This window comes from Urocampus carinirostris, chromosome 13 (assembly GCF_059441175.1).
Source record: "Urocampus carinirostris isolate Australia breed hairy pipefish chromosome 13, RoL_Ucar_1.0, whole genome shotgun sequence".
NCBI classification, from domain to species: Eukaryota; Metazoa; Chordata; class Actinopteri; order Syngnathiformes; family Syngnathidae; genus Urocampus; species Urocampus carinirostris.
Genome location: NC_142361.1, coordinates 9,312,917 through 9,326,147, shown reverse-complemented (window position 1 = coordinate 9,326,147; position 13,231 = coordinate 9,312,917). Strand labels below are relative to the sequence as shown.

The window sequence follows — 13,231 nt, the reverse complement described above, 5'->3', positions numbered from 1 at the left end:
TGTTTTGGCCAATTGCAGGCTTTGTGTTGCCGTTTAAGCCAATGCCAGCCTCTAAATGATAAAAAGGATCCGCCCCTTGACCTCCGAATAACTTTAGCCAATAGTGATCAATTCAAATGATGATCGACACATTGGTTAGCCAATGAAACGCCGGTAAATAAATCCCAGCATACACCGTTGTTTTGGCCAATTGCAGGCTTTGTGTTGCCGTTTAAGCCAATGCCGGCCTGTAAATGATAAAAAGGATCCGCCCCTTGACCTCCGAATAACTTTAGCCAATAGTGATTGATTCAAATGATGATTGACACATTGGTTAGCCAATGAAACGCCGGTAAATAAATCCCAGCGTACACCGCGTACTACTTGGCGTTCGGGGGAAAATCGAGTCGGCGGCTGCAAGTTAGTTGGAAAACTTTGCAATTTTAAAATTGATCCATAAATAAGGCGCACCGTATTATAAGGCGCATGGTCAGCTTTTGAAAAAAAATAAAGGCTTTTAGGTGCGCCTTATAGTGCGGAAAATACGGTATCCATTTTCTGCTTACTCCAACATTTACTTCTTTTTTAGGTTAAAAAATCTGCGTGTTTTACACAAAATAAGATAAGTGAAGATCATGAGGCAAAATAAAGCTATTTTGGCACCTGCAATATGATTGGTTGACCGACTTGGGCAGCTTTCTATAGGAAGCATATTCAGGCCAAAATTTAATTTGTCCCAAAAATGGAATTATGCATTTATGATATTAATGTGATGATAAATTATCAAAATATTTTAACCATTTACCGGCCAGATGAGGTCTGCGTGCCATAGTTTCCCCATCCCTGTCCTAAGCACTTGTATCTCTCAGAGTTTGTCCCCAATTACTCTGTTGGAAGACTCATCAAAAATGTCATACACTCGAATGTGGCGTGCTGTGCTCGAATAAGGGCATTAATGGCCTATTTGAAGAAAAAAAAAAAAGATAATAAAGTTTTATAGCTGCTAGTAGAAGACATAAACTGCAACTGCAGTTGTGCAGCATAACAGATGCTTAAAAAGAAGAAAAAGTCAAGCAAAGACCTGCGACTCGATATTGCAGTCACCATGGAAACAAGGGAATATCAATGCAGAAGTCACAAGACATCCTCAGTTTGGAATAGGATGTACCTTTAAAAAAGAATGCCTTTTCAGGAATACATTTGATTAACGTTGACATTTTATATCATTTAAGTAAAAAATGAGTAGGAATAGAACTATGAAGAAGTTTTTGCCACTTATAACTAACTGGCAAGGCAATTATGCTTTCCAATTTGCCACTATTTACATGTTTGTATTGAATTCTGAGTGAGACTAAACCGTTTTTAAATAATATTATACTTTCATGTTTTTTGCATGTAATATTGCCCTTCTGTATTAATTTGTAGTTACTTTTTAAAAGGGCCTACTTATAAATGCAATGTTTTAAATAAATAACAATGAACCAAGAATTATTAGGAAATGCCAGAACACGCCCTGTTTTTAGCTTCCCTGTTTTATTGTGGTACACTCTAAAAAAATCCAGTGAAAAAAATAAAGGTAGTGTAAAATAAGAAATGAGCAAACAGGTGTTATACATATATATATATATATATATATATATATATATATATACACCGTATTTTCCGCACCGGGTTATAGGGCGCACCCCCAAAAAATAGTTTTTGGTCCCATATCTTCCATAGATAAGCCGCACCGGATTATAAGGCGCTACAATGGGAACGTCGACAAAACAGAAAGATGATTCAGTCAAACTGATTACCCCCTTAACATTCCCAAAGCTTGCAAAGAAGCAAATACGTGTCGTAGACACGTGCGGATGCGGTGTCCGTACGATGTCACTCAAATGCATCATTTCAAATATCATTCCGAAGGTTAAAGTCTTGGGATTCAAGAAATGCCAAACATTTCTTAGTTTCTATTTTCTTTTTCGCTCGCAACTTTACTGTGCATATGACAATAAACACTTGGAATTGAGTTTAATTCACTTCATCACAGCAACATCAAGATCGTTCTAAAACAAGTTAAAGGGAAAATATAAAGCCGCATAGCTCACCTAAGTTCTCACGTTCAATAATGATACGCAATCATGGTCTTCTTACAACCGTGAGTGAAGTAAATCCAGGAGAGTAAAATATTTACCGTACAAATACAGACTAATGAAACATGTTTCTTTATGGCTTACTTTAGCAAGCTTGCTAAGCTTGCTACGCCATTGCTAAACTCGGCCAATTGCAGTGTTTGTTTTTTCCATCTAGCCAATCCGAGGCTCCGAATAACTTCAGCCAATAGCGATCGATTTAACGGATGATTGACACATCTTTTTCGGCCAATTGCAGGGTTTAGTTTGGCGCTCTAGCCAATCCGAGGCTCCGAATAACTTCAGCCAATAGTGATCGATTTAACGGATGATTGACACATCTTTTTCGGCCAATTGCAGGGTTTGTTTCGGCCCTCTAGCCCAGCGGTCGGCAACCTTTGACACCAAAAGAGCCATTTGAACCCGGTTTCCACGGAAAAAACACTGGGAGCCGCACATCTAAAATGAAAAAAAAAAACTCCTACTACTTTACCGCAGCATGTTTCTTATGAAATTCACGTGCTACAGAGAAAATTACATTTTATTCATTTAATGAACACATTTTGAACATTTTGAATTCTTGAAAAATAATAACAATGAATGTCTCTTTCAAATAAATTAAAAAGCTGAATTTCAATTGTCCACGTAGCAAACGAAAGCAGAAAAATGCCATGAGGCGTCATCCTTATATCCATTTATCTTATCTAAAATGAAGATAACACTGTATATATTGCTTTTTCTTACCTTTACACTTTGTATAAACAACTATAGTGTGGTTATGTCTTATGAAGTGCTACGGAGAAAATTAAATTTTACCGATGTGAGTGCACTGTGTCACTAAACAATGAAAATTAAATATTTGCAAAATATCTGAATAAATATTTATTTTACCTGGTTAATGGGACTTCTGCTCCTGAACCTCTGCGCACAGCTTCTGCAAATCGGGGCTGTACGAAGTCACTTTCATCTTTACGCAGGACTGTAAGCTGTCTTCTGTGAGCCGTAAGCGGTGTTTGTTTTTAATGCAGTTCATGGTGGAGAATAGCTGCTCACATACATATGTGGATCCGAAGATCGACAGGACTCCAAAGGCATATTTCTTCATGTTCGTGTAGGTGTCGGGGATGGCATTCCATGTTTCAAATATGAGTTTGTCCGGTCTCGGGAGGTTCTCAATATCACTCCATTTGTGAGTTCCGAAACAGCTTTTTTCCTCTCTTCTCCCTCTGGATATTTTTCAGCAAAGGCTCTGTGTGTATTGTTAAAATGTCTTGCGACATTTGACCGTTTATTGTTAGCCAGTTTTTCTCCACAAATTAGGCATACTGGTAGGCCACTCTCGCCCGAGGTAAATGCAAATGAATCTGCCCAGGCATCATTGAATGTTCTATTTTCTTGAGATATTTTTTTTTCTTACATTTCTCCATTGAAAGTCGCTCAAAATAGACGGCGTTTCAGCGGGTATACCAGCTTCCGCAGTGTGACGTCTATTTTGAGCGACGAAAAAATAATATCAAAGAATTTAATTAATATTTTAATATTTCAAGATCACAATAATCTTCAAATTGAGAACTAAAATAATATAAAAACTAACACAAATAAAACACACTTCAATTAAATACCAAAAAAAAAAAAAATTGTAATTTATTTTCCCAAGCCAATCAGAGCCGCATTATAAGGATGAAAGAGCCGCATGAGGCTCCGGAGCCGCGGCTTGCCGACTGCTGCTCTAGCCTATTCGAGGCTCCGAATAACTTTAGCCAATAGTGATCGATTCAAATGGTGATTGACACATTGGTTAGCCAATGAAACGCCGGTATATAAATCCCAGCATACACCGCGGACTACTCCACGTTCGGGGGAAAATCGAGTCGGCGGCTGTTGCGTAAGTTGCGAGACCTTGCGATTTAATGTTGAGCCATATATAAGGCGCACTGTATTATAAGGCGCATGGTCAGCTTTTGAAAAAAAATAAGACTTTTAGGTGCGCCTTATAGTGCGGAAGATACGGTATATATATATATATATATATATATATATATATATATATATATATATATATATATATATATATATATATATATATATATTGAACTGAGTCAGTGTTGGTGGCGGCTAGTTTCAATCGCGAGATGGAATAAGAGCTTGCTCTGTCCACTCCACGCATCGACCCGGTATTGCAGTACCTCCGGGAACGGTGCATTCGAAATGATCGCAGCAAGGCTTTGGGGCTAGGACCTTAGCTTGGCCTTTTGGCTGAGAGTAAGTGTCCCGGCTCCTAGGCTTTGTAGCGTATTATGAACTGACCAATAACGGATAATGGATATTGAATAACGAAGATAGAACAATAACCCTTAAAAAACCCCCATATATATATATATATATATATATATATATGTAATTATTATTATTATTATTATTACTTTTTTCATTTTACTCATGAAAATGTTTGAAAACTATTAAAATAAGTCAAACAAAAAAAAATATATAAACATGATTTTTTTTTAAACATTTCTCGGTTCAATAAATTTATTTATTTTACATAAATGATCCTCACCTAGAGGGAGCTGACATTATTGTCTGATTTCTTGATTCTAAGGGTACCCAGAAACACCGAAATCCCTATGAAAGGCTAGGTAAAAAAAAAAAAGAAAAAAAGAAAATTAAAAAGTACCTGGCTCTTGGTCCCTGACACCACCATTTTTGGCACTTCCTTTTTTGAGGTTCCAAGACACAAGGCCACTTCAGTGACTGCCGACCATTGACTGGTCAGCAACGTCAGTCCCTGTCGACTACTGATTGGTCAGCGAGGATCTTCCCCAATAGCTTTAGCTGAAACAAAGCCGCTATTGTGAGATTGCGTATTACCTGAACAAAAACATTTTTTTCTAGGTATGGCTACTTTTAATTCTACCCTGTGGTCAATTGAACGTATACTTATTCTATAGTTGCCAATCGGATTTCGAGTTGGAAAATTCAGAGCCTTCTGAAGGCCTTTGGAAACCTCAGTTTGGCAGTGATGTACCAAAGTCTACAATTTGTTATTTTACTAAATTATAGCATTTATTTGTTCACCCCACTTATTTAAAATTTGAACTTTTTGTACTGGGCAACTTTCATGTCAAGCAAGTCAGAACCTATGAAAAACCCTCAACAAAATTGTAATTAAAAATATTGAATTTTCACTGCAACAACAAATAAACTATGAAATACAAGAATAGACTTTATATTTTTATGTGAAACACATTTTCCGGGAAAAAAAAAAACAAAACAAAAAAAAAACACAGGAAGCATAACTTAAAATATCTATAAATATCTGTAGTGCAGTGGTTAGCACACTCGCCTAACATGTCGAAGGTCCCTGGTTTGAGACCAGTAAGAAACATTGGGTCCCCTGAATAGTAATGGGTGTCACCAGCAATGTTCCCTCTAATTTTCCACGGGTCTGAGCGTTCACACAAAATCGGTGAGCAATGCTTGAAACAACAGTGAGCCACCATAATCCCAAGTGTGGCAAGATAATTAATTATCAGCCGAAGAAGCCGGTTCTCGACATACTTGACTAACTTTACTCAACTTTGTTCGACTTCAAAATAATGCATTTGGGACACAATGTCAGGGGAACCCGTGTCTTTTTACCTTCCTGCACTGTAACTTTGACTTAAGTTGCTTCTTAATAAGTAATTTTGAGCCCTCATATTTGTGCGCTGGCTAGATTTTCTTGTGCGCTGAGAATGTGCGTGCAGTGCACAATTGCGCATGCGCGCAGCTTAGAGGGAACACTGGTCACCAGTCCATACTTGCCCAAGACATACCACAGGAAATGGTGCCTCTATGACCCTTGTGGTAAAGGGATTTAACCGACAAAAACCTATAAAAAACAAAGCCTTTTTAACCCTTATTACACTCAAAATTTTTAAAGTCGAGAATCCAGAGGAAAAAAAAACCATGCACTCAGACCAATAACAAGAGACAAAAAAAACGCTCGGAGGGAACCTGGATCTTGTTTGGTTGGGAGCCGGCTCTTGTCGTTCACTTCCACTTCTCATCGACTTGATTCATTTACGAACGACATCTCATTAAGGCCAACACCGAAGGCCTAGGTGTGAAATGCACAGCCCACCACTGCTATTCGCAATACTTTCGGATAGAAATCCGAAGCAGTTTGCAGTGCGCAAACTTGCGCAGGCAACAGTTTGGGGCGGTGGTATTATTTCAATGACCTCATCAGTCCTCCGCAATTTTATCAGCCACTAGGGTTTGACTCCATCTGCAGAGAAGCATTTTGCCATGCAGAGGATTTGCTATATAACATTACGATGGAGTGTTGCACCTGCAAATGTGAGATTGTACACAGCCGGGGGCTAGTTAAAGCACCTTGGTTTGACATTTGGAGCTCGGCCAAAAACCCTAAACGAAAATTGAATACTCTCCGGAAACCTGTGAGAATGTTAGCACAATATTTCCTAATCTTTGTTATTATGGCGGCAGTAGCAAACTTCTAAAGTTTATATTGGTTTTAGTTTTGTGATTTTAGGAAAGGTTTGAAGGCACAATGTATATTATTTGACCACTACATGTCACTGTGTTGTGTGACCGAAAAACAAGTGCTGGAAAACGCAAGGAATAATGCAAACTGTAGACACTTATGACAAAACTGTAACAGTTTTTTTGCCATGGCAAGTTTTTTTATTTTTTTTTAATCCGGGTACTTGTAGAAGCAAGATGCCACACAAATATGTTGGCTCCATCAAAGTCAAACTCATGTGATTTAAAATACATCCAAATATCTTAACTTTAAATGTGTTTTTCTGCAATGTTTTTTGTATTTCTGCTTCTTATCAAAATCAATATTGTATTTTTGATGAAGTAATAAGCGCTAAAAAAATACACGCTGTCCCCGTTGAGTTTGGTTTCGGGTACAAGCAGAGGTATGTAGAGTAGCCAAAACTTTTACTAAAGTAAAAATACTGTGACTTCATTGTATCAGTAGTTACTCAAGTAGAAGTAAAAGTAAATGTCCAAATACTTACTTGAGTACAAGTAAAAAAGTACTTGGTGAAAAATGAATCAACTACCGGGTAACTCTAGCAAGGTTGTATTTATTGATGTTTTTAATAAACCAATCAGATTGTCGGATTATCAAAGTAAATCCAATCAACAAAAATTACATGTGATTTAAAAGTAGATTAATATAATCAGCGTTAATGCAAGTGCTTGAATTGACTATAAAATAAGAATAGTATAAATCAAATGAAAAAATTAAGCACATGTAGCACCAAGTATCACATTTAAAGCCCCAATACTTATCTAACTGGCTCTGCAAGCAGAACAACAGGCTAGCCCATGAACTCGAACAAAGGAGACATTACGTATTGTAGCTGGTGTTTCGCACACGTTTTAAGGGGAACATGCTTTTGATGAGGCCGGGGTGCATCTCCTCTTCTGTATATTCATAGTCAACATTTTCGATCTGTTTTATCCGTAAACAAAATTCCCCTTGCTGAAGTTGAATATGGTCACGTGACGATTGGTTAAACATGGTAGAGCCTGCCAGAGGTCACTGTCAAAATAAATGCGCCTTAGTGGAGGCAGACAGACGCATACTTACGTGGAGGGGATTCATTAAGTAACGAAGTAACGACTTCAATGTTACTTAATGTAGCGTAGTAAAAGTCACGTTTTTTTTCACAAATTTACTCAAGTAAAAGTAAGAGTAAAGGGATTTTAAAATACTCCTAGAAGTACAAAATGTCCCAAAACTTACTCAAGTAAATGTAACGGAGTAAATGTACTCCGTTCGTCATGAATACCGATGTGAATCACCTGTGCCAGCGCCAACCGCTGTGGGCTCTGATTGGCTCCCTGTCCCTATTTTAACCCAGTCCTGTCAATCCCCTGTTGTCATTGCATCTGCGAACCTCTGTTTATACAACGTAAGCCTTTTTTTTTCACCCTGACTCCCGCTTGTCCCGTTTTTGCTCCCGATTGTCTCCGGCTACGACCCATTTTTGATCCCGACTACGTCTGCTCTTCCGTCCCGGCTTACGACACGTTTTTGTTCCAGACCACGTCTGCCCTCCCGTCCTGGCTTACGACTTGTTTCCGACCCCGATCACATTTTTGCTCTCCCTGTCCCGGCTTCCGACCTGTTTTCCTGTCCCTGACACCGCCATTGCTTGCTACAGAAGATCCACTTCCGTATTAGGATCACAATCTGAGTGCAAGAACGACTTGCTTCCTGCGTCCGGCAAACACCTGATCGTGGGCCCTTACTCTTTCTTTCAATAAAACTTGTGGTAAATCTAACGTAATCGGTCCTGATTCCGTTCTGGTCCTGACACCGTTCCTACCCACCTCTGGGACAAGTAACATATTGGAGATTTGGTTTTAACTCTTCATTAGGGATTTCGGTATATTTTTTTCCCCTTTGCCAGAAAATATTTGTCATTTAAGGTATTACTATCTTTCCTATTGTAATTTATACTAACTTCTCTAACTAAATCAGAAAATAGTTTAAAATGAGTAAACTTATTTAAAATAGTAGGTGGCATATTATTTTTCTGTGTTAAGATTTGTTTTAATGAAATAATAGAATCCTTTGCTCACTTTATATCATATTAAAACAACAATTCTTTAGTAAAACAAAACAAAAATAATCTTAGGAAAAATTATCTGACAAAGTATACGGCATTTTTTTTGCTCAATTTAAATACTCATATAGCTAGAAAAAGAATTACAGAGAATTTAAGACTGAAATATTTAAATAAATCACCTCTGAATTGACCCTTCCCCCTGGCTGTCTCAACTAAATTCCCTCTTTAAAGGGACAGTGTGAATTTACAGTATTTAACAACTTCTAGTGGTAGAAACCGTCATTCATTAAAAAAATGTGGATTTAAAAAATAATCCAAAATACATGAAGTATCATACAAACGTACATTCTTTAAAATACTTGTAGTCGGGAATTTCATATTTACTTTACATAACATGAGCCCCAATTAGAGGGAGCGAACATGATTGTCAGCCGTATTGCTGCAACGGGTAAAAGCTTTAACTCAGAAGTGAAAGACTCTTTAGAACTTAAAAAAAGCTTCAACTCCCCAATTAAAGTGAATTGAAAATGTACAGTCTTCTGCTGATAAGTGTCACCGTAACAATGTGATCAAGATAAAGTGACCACAAGTAGAAGTTCCATCAGGATTACGGAAGTTTCCTATGGCTAAGCCCCATTTATGCACTCAGAGAAAGATTCAACTTTCTATGGCAAGTGTCACAATTGGAAAAAAATCCACAGGAGGCAACTGATACTCTTTGGGCCCTGAAAGATCACATATCTCAAAGTCAACAAAAGGGCCTATGCATTGGAGGGTTATATTATCGATTTAACTGTTGAAAAGATCGATAAAAAGCTTCAGCTCGTCTAAGTTTAAACTGCATATTTTCCAAGGGCAAACCTTTTTACCATCTGTAGGCTACCACGGGTGCTTCTTCGTTAGTTTAGTGCTTCAGTATTTGCGTTGAATCATTTTGTATAACCTTGCCAACATATGATGTCTTAATTATTTACAACTAAATTATAGAAACTAAGCTTCAAATGTCAAAGGTTACTATGACTAGAGCCCATTTGACATCAGCTAGCAATCGCATATGATTACCAAAGTACCAAAACTAGCACATAACTCCAGTATACAAAGGGACATGGTGTACAATGCAGGAAAGAACTAACGTTAGCTAGTATTAGTCAAACGTTAGTGATGTTCACGTTATAGATAACTTTATACTTCTCTCCAGCAAAGAAACAATGCTGACTTATTTTAGAACATATATAAAAAACCTTATTAACGTTTAGTTGGTGCTGTAGTCGACCACACACGTTTATCCAACTTGTTTCGATTAAGATTTGGGAAAGGGTAAAAAATACACCCTATCCCCCAGCCTCTCAAGATACCTCATGTCAGATTTGCAAGTACCCCATGTCCACCATTTAACCACTTTAAAGTTTAGGATATAAGAAAAAAACGAATGTACAAAAATGTGTTTCAGTGGACGCAAGGGTAGAGATTATCTGTGTGTAAGTAATTGAGTTGGCTATGTGCACTGTGATTGGCTCATCGCGTAGCCGTAAGTCAATTGGCCCCGGAATACTTTTCTTTTAATGTTTGTGTTGCCTTAAATGCACTGTAAACCCAGCAAGGAATATTGGGTGACCTGGTTTACAAAATGTACTGATAATCTGATCTTAAAGTGCAGCCAGTTTAGTGTGTTTTTGGCCTATTTGCGAGATGGATGCTGTTCAGTTTTGTTTTGAAGGTCATACTCATATTCTCCCTTTAGCCATTGAGTGCCTGAGCTTTAGAAAAAACAACAAGTGCTTTTTCCCTAGTAGGAATGAATGTAGGATCGTGTAAGAATGCATTTTTTAGCCTGCTCAGTCATTATGGGCTTCTCACAGAGGTTTTTAATTGAAGCATGCTGGTCTAACCCGGATATGCTCATCAAGATGTATGTCAATTACTACATATTGGAAGGCTTGCTATGCAACATTGTAATAGAGCATTTGCGCCGTCTGCTGGACGTTTGTGGAAACATATTTGATATTTGTGGTGATGGTGAAGCTTGGCCCACTTATTTCTCTTGCTTTTTTGCACTTTGTTCCTTTTACTTTTTTTAACTTTTTTTCTGTACTTTTTTTCTTGCTTTTTCTTTTAGTTTCTCTCTTTTCTTTTTTTTTTCTTCTTTCTATTTTCCTTTATTGATATTCCTCCTTTCTTTTTCTTTCATTTGTTAAGTCAAGTCAAGTTGTGATTATTTGTATAGCCCTTAATCACAAGAAGTCTCAAAGGACTGCACAGACTACAGACTTTTATTACACCATCATCCCCTGATCCAAAACCTACATGAGGGCCAGGAAAACCTCAGCACGAAGAAATTAAGAAACCTTGAGAAGGGGTAGCACATAAGGTAACCCCCCTTCCAATGGATATTGCAAGGGTATAAACAAACAATACACAGACATCATCAATGTGAATATAGGTCATGAATAAGCTATATAATATAAACGTGTGTTGAGCCTAGATTTTAACAATTCAACTGAGGTTGCAGATGGAATTTCAAAGGCCAGAATATTCCACAGCAACAGGGCATGGAAGGAAAACGCTCTCGAAACCAAGGTTCTAAAAAGGAAAATGGCAACCAGAAAATAAAGGTGCCATATTTGACTTGATGATTAATGAAGCGGGAAACATTGCTAATGAAAATCGCAAAAGACTGTATGCAACGGGAGTCAAAATCAAGTAGTGGTGGTGAGTAGTTCTGGCTCTTTTTTCTCAATTTTCGCTTTTTCTTTTAATTTTTCTTCTTTCTTTATCTGTTTTTTTTAATCTCCTTTTTCTCACTTTTCTCTTACCTAATGTTTTGCATGTCCCAGAATTAAAGGTAAAAGCAGATAAGCGCAGATAAGTGCAGTGGGAAAACTTACATGAAGGCTCTTTGAACTCAGGTGGGCGTTGTTAACACATAGTTAATTAAGACAATATTCTACTTTGACGTTTTTAAGAACACCTCAAACGATTCACCACACCTTAAAAGATTCAACTAAAAAAACAAATTCGCGGACAAAATTCGACAAATATAGGTTAACGTTTTTAATATTTTCTTTTTACATGGATAAAAATTGTCGACATACATCAAAAGTTAGCAACTGGTACAAAATGCTGCAGCGAGGCTTTTACTTAGAAAAAGAAAGTTTGATCACATTACCCAAATTTTAGCTGACCTGCACTGATTAAGACCTGCAGAATCGGTCAAAGTTTTGGAACAGGAAGATGTCAACTGGACATTTTGTTATTACCTATATTTCATGTTTCATTTGATGTTTCAAGTTTCTTAATTTTCCTCATGCTGAAGTTTCTGAGTTTTTCCTTTCCCTCATGTAGGTTTTGGACCAGGGGTTGGTGTGATAATAGTCTGTAGTTTACAATAATCTTTAGTCTGTGAAGCCCTTCGAAACTCTTTGTGATTAAGGGCTATACAAATAAACATGACTTGCTTTTTGTCACTCTTTTTATTTCTCATGTTTTACATTATTTTCTTCTTTTGTCATCTTCTTATTCTTATATTTTTTCTTTTTCTTCCTTTCTTTTTGTTTTCTTTCTTCTCTTCTTTCTCAAAGTGATAAGGTGGTGGCCACTCTGAGTCATCGTAATTTGTGTTCTTTTTGTGCTCTTAGCACTCATTTTCGGTTGCACGACACAATACAGAGACATTTAGTGTTCAAATAAAACAGGATGACTCTTTAACTTTTATAATAAGGTGAGAGCCTCAAACTATCGTCCCATGGGCAGCAATTGGCCCCAGGGATGCAAGTTTGAGGCCCCCTGCTTTAAAATTATGTTTTGTCTGTTTACTATCTGTTTTTAAGTTGGTGTTATTTAAAAAAAAATGACTCCATTTTTGGTTGTTCTGTTGGGTGAGTGTGTTTAAAACAACATTTGTAATTCATCCATTTTCTAAAGTTTTCATTTTAAACACAAGACTCAAATTGTTTGAGTGTTGATAGTCAGTACAACTCCAGTTACATGTTTATGGTTGTTTTGAAGGGACATTAGGTATTATTAAGTGACTTGTAGTTGAAAAAAAACCTAACTTAATTAAAAAAAGGATATTGATTTGAATAATAAGCAAGCATACAGTACATGTACCATACCCCTCAACTTATATGTTTTACCCATGTTTTGGTTGTTCATATACCTCGAAAATTTGCATTGAATAAACCCAAATAATGCAGCCTTTCTTGACCCTAATTGGGTTATTATGGACCAACACTATTTCGATAGGGCAACACGGCAGCGCAGTGGTTAGCGCATGTGCGGCACAGTTCATGTCTTGGGAACCTCCTGCGTGGGTTCAAATCCAGCTCCCGGCCTTACTGTACGGAGTTTTTATGTTCTCAACCGTGCTTGCGTGGGTTTCCTCCCACATTCCAAAAACATGCGTTTCAGGTGAATTGGCCAGTCCAAATTGTCCCTAGGTGTCAATGAGCGAGTGAGTTGTCTGTCCCCGTGTGCCCTGCGATTGGCTGGCAACCAGTTCAGGGTGTCCCCTGCCCACTGCCCGATAATTGCTGGGATGGG

General features: G+C 37.6%; 1 protein-coding gene across 2 annotated transcripts in view; it reads left to right on the top strand.

Annotated features, from left to right (window-relative positions):
- The window catches only part of LOC148353681 (cGMP-dependent protein kinase 1), a 231,864-nt gene that overhangs the window by 207,970 nt on the left and 10,663 nt on the right, over nucleotides 1–13,231 (top strand). The window lies entirely within an intron of this gene.